Here is a 4,940-nt window from a genome sequence, read left to right as displayed (position 1 = left end):
AACGTTGTCTGGCACGGTTGTCCAGGCGGATCGTGGTGGTCGAAGTTGGTCGAACTGGGTGATGGGGTCCAGTCGCGCCAACTCGTCCTGGAGCGTCTCGCTCAGGCTGGCCAGGAAGAGATTCGCCAACGCCACATCGTTCCAACTAGTAGCCGCCGCGAGGATACGGAAGTTGATGGAGTGGTCTGCCGCGGTCTTCCGCCCCTGGCGCAGAGCAATCAGTCTCTGGGATGGCTCCTGGTCGCTGGATGCGTGTTGGAAGACTTTCCGGATCTCATCGGCGAAGACTGGGTAACGAGGAGGGAAAGAATCCCCGGACCACACCGCCATAGCCCAGTCCAACGCCCTCCCCTTGAGTAGCCCCATCACATAGCCAATCCGACGGTCGTCGCTGTTTTAGGTCTGGGGCTGTTGTTTGAACACAAAGTCGCATTGGAGTAGGAAAGCCTTGCATCTCTCGGGTTCTCCATCGAACCTCTCCGGAGGGGGTTGTTGGGGCTCCCGGAATTGCCAGGTTCCCATGGGGTTGAACGCCGGGGATGCGGGTGGGTGGGTAGGCTCCTCCCGTGGTTGTGGCAGAACCGCGACGGTGAGCCTCTTCATCTCTGCACACAGTTCACGAATCTCCAGGTGAAGCTCGGAGATTCCTTGTGATTGCTGCCGGACGATGGCTCCTTGTTCCTGGAGGGCGTGGAACATGGCAGCAGAGTCAGCAGGGTCCATTGTGGCGAAATTGTTCTGAGACGGGTGCGTGGGGGTTGGACCCAAAATGCACGACTCAGAAACAATCGTTAGATAAAGTCCCGGCAGGGCTTTATTCGGGACGAATCCCAGGAGCGTAGTCAAAACAAGCAAAGTCCATACACGTAGATCCAGCCAAACAAACACTAAACAAACAAAAAGCACGGTGCCGAGAGAAGAGGCAAACTCGTAGTCGGTAGACGTGCAGGAAGGTCCGGTAGCAGGAGAGCCGTCAGTGGGGCAGAAGTACAGGCGGACGGCAGGCAATAAACATAAATCAAAACATAACACAAAACGAAACTAAGACGATAACCACTCAACATAACAAGGTAATATAATCGTAACGAAACATAACTAGACATGACGAGAAAATAAATCGTAACAAGAAATAAACTAAACAACATGACGAACCTAGACTAACATAATACATGAAAAGACAATACGTGACTAAGACAAAATGAATAAACATAAAACATGGCAAGACAGACCTGAAACGTGACAGCTTGGTTAGAAAGCATTAGGGTGAGTAATTGTTTTCTGAGAGCTTTTTGGACACTTTGGTCATGCTTTATAAACATATACTTTCACTAATAAATAAAACACAAGTGAAGGTTAGTTTTCTTTAAATTTTGTATCCAAAATCAGTTTGATTAGAAAAATAACATTTTCTGTCATTCATGTGTCTGGACAAAAATATATGCAGATGTTCTTTATTTGGGGACACTTGAATGCCTGTCGGTATCTTTACCAGATTTTGTACACATGTTGACATCAAAGTTTGTGCAAAAATATAACGTAGTTCTGGGTTGGTCCTTCACTAATTATTCACAGTTCATGTTTTAGTGTATCTTTTGTGTACACTGCTTGTACATGCTCTGACGTAATCTGTTATGTCTGAAATTCCTAAATGGTACAAGCCTCTTCTTTAATTTAAGTCTCCAACCATGTCTGTGCATTAAATAGTTTCAGATATTTACACTTGTATAGGACTAGTATAAAATAGGTGGAAATTGCCCTCTAGAGGGACAAAGTGGAAAGGGCTAATGATTAGCCACCAAGGCTATTCTCTTGCAAACCCAGCTCACCACTGCAGTGCCCTCCTCTTCCTTCTATAGAATCATAGAACTCATGAGTTCTGTACATTGGACACATGCTTTTCAAATACAACTAAGAAAAAAAAAGCACGTCCCAAAGAGGCCTGAGCAGTTGGAATAACAAATACAAGTAGACAAGCAAGGTATTGGGCAGAAGTGACTGAGTGTGATAGTGTTATATTTTCAAGGAGAAAATCCTGTAGAATATGCCTTTAGATTGTGGCGAGGTGGTGATAGAAACAAAGAAAATACCATTCATCCGACTACGCCACCTAGGGAATTTCACCCCAGGAAGTATATAGGGGGGGGGGCTTGGAGTAATACCTTGATGATACACAGGCTACACAAGTTCGATAACTGAAGAAAGACAGAGACGTGATTCCAAAAGAAATGCAAATTTATTGAATTATTAACTAAAAGTGTCTGTGGAAAGAATGGGAAATAAACCAAACCTAGGTGAAAGGAAGTAACAAAGGTTTATTACAAATTTAATCAATATATAAAATACAATATTTTCCTAAACTTCCCCTTCCTAAGGCCCTAAGGGGAAAGTGGACTGAGGCCAGCAATGGGGAGGCAGGCTAGCTGAGTGTGTGTCCAGGGGTGCAACCATTTTCCTACCACACGTGTATTCACTCCAAAATGGCTACTATCAAATAAATTAAAACTCAGTCATTGAGTATGTAAAAAGAATCTTTAAAAAACCAAATGCATGCTTGCATCACCTACCCCAGTCACAGAGAGGAGCCAATATTAGCAACCAGAGAACAGCCAGAGAAAAGCAGAAGCAGCCATGCTGCCACAGCTGCCTTAAATGCCCTAACGAGCTACTTAGAGGGCAGGACCAGGAAGGCTGTGTGGGTGTGTCAAGACTACTACATAGATCTGGAAACCAGTGTTCCTACCACACTATGATTATAGACCATCGGTACAATAATATGACGTTCCTTGCGATTATAGTTCATTCGAAAAAAACGGAAGTGAAACTGTTGCAATGTGCCTTGGCTACTGGGCAAGTTGTAGCAGCACTGGGGCACATTGTAACATCGTTGAAATGTCAGAAAAGATCCCGCATGCAGCCATCCGCTCTGTTAGCATGCTCAATGCACATGTGCTTTTAATATAGAATTATATTAATATAATATATTAATAGATATTTAAATAAATAATATATTTTTTAAGACCTGTCTATCAATTTGAAAACATCTCAAAACCCTCTTTGTGGTACTATGCGTTGTAATTACCTGTTTCATTGTACTTTAGTGCAAGAGTAATCATGCCTATTACTAATGATAAAATATCACATGCTGAAATGCGTTACTGTAAGTTAAAGAGATTCTCTTAGCCATTGGTCTAAATTGCTGATGATATGTCGTCCTCTACCAAACATCTAAAATCAAGAAGCATAATAACAACAGTGCCAACAATTATATAAGCTATTTGAGCAGTTGTGGTCATACATCCTTTTAAGTTAATTCAATTGGATGGAAATAAATATTCTCCTAACCTAAAAGCAGTAGCCTATTCTACAGAGCCGTAATATTATTTTTGCAATGGTTATGCCTGCTTATATTGCCCATTGCCCATGGTGGCTACTAGTTAGAAATCTAACAATATGCGAAGCTTTCCTGCATGTTAGGATTGGAAGGGACGGCAACTATTCACATTGAAATAACTTGTGCTTTGTGAATTGGCTTCTTATGTTAGAGGCACTTCATTCAGGATGTGAATAAGTACCGTTTGAATGACGACAACGTATAACGATCGAATTCAGCAGCAATTTGTGCAGTAGTGTATGTTGTACTTTTCAAGTAATCTGTTTGTATTTTGAGTTTTAGAATGAAAAAAAGACACCATGAATGCAGTTACTTAAGCATGTTCTCACAAAATACGACATTGAGGGGATACCGGGACAAAACACGGTGTAAATATGCCCTGAGTTTTTAACAAATCTGTGTTTTAGTACCGTAAAAGTTATGCTTTTTCACCAAAGTTTTATTCGATTAAGTGATGTTTTGTGAACGCCACACACTCCAAATACACGTAATTTAAATCACTGTCTTGTGGGTTATGAATCAGTATAGTTTTGCCACATTTCACTAGTACGCAGAGACTGTCAGTGATGCAACTAGCACAGCCGGAGCATGTTGGAACGCTGTGTTCCAACATGCCCCCGCCTATTATAAATGCATCAGCCACAATGAACTGTAATATAACATTGTATATTACCTGTGTACCATGCACTTAATCAGTCCTATTTAGCACTCGGTCTTATACATTTCTTTTGAGTCCGTTTTCCGATATTTTGGACACTGTCTAAACTTCCCCCAAAGCTGTTTAAACTTGCCCCGTGGCTGGGGCATGTTGTAACAGTTTCACTCCCGCTACTTTCGACTGAACTGTAATCACCGGGAATGTCCTAGAACTGTGCCAATTGTCTATAGTAATAGCAAAGACATGTATCTTTTTTCTGGATGAAAAATGTAATTAAGCGAAAACCTAAAAAGGGCTATGTATGTTTAAACTTGGAGATTGCATTAGTGCAAGTATTATGGGCTTTTCACTTAGGCCTATGTATTATAGCAACTCGCTTCTCATGTGTGAGTGGCAGGACGATTTGAAAACTTCATCAAGAGATGGCACCATGCAAGTAATGCTTTTTCACCAAAGTATTTTTCGATTAACGGATGCTGTGTGAACTCCACAGACAAATATATGTCATTTAAATCACTGTCTTGTGTGTTATAAGACTTGACACAGTCAAGTTATATAGTATTGACACGTGTCACTAGCAAACAGAAACTGTGAGCATGACTTAAATTAAAACAAAGCTTTTTCCAGTCCGTTTTCTGACATTTCGAACGATGTTACAATGTGCCCCAGTGCTGCTACAACTTGCCCAGTAGCCAAGGCACGTTGCAACAGTTTCAGTTTCCGGTTTTTTTCACCCGAATTAATTGTAATCTCCAGGAATGTCATATTATTGTACCGATGGTCTATAGTCATGGCGAAAACATCTATCTTCTTTCTGGATGAAAAATGTTTGATCTAATATGTGTATACAATTTTAATTTATAAAAAACGTCTTAGGTTGTTCCCCGGCCT

This window comes from Conger conger, chromosome 3, assembly GCF_963514075.1.
Source record: "Conger conger chromosome 3, fConCon1.1, whole genome shotgun sequence".
Lineage (NCBI taxonomy): Eukaryota > Metazoa > Chordata > Actinopteri > Anguilliformes > Congridae > Conger > Conger conger.
The sequence above is the reverse complement of the archived record's forward strand: the minus strand, read 5'-3'. Positions refer to the sequence as shown.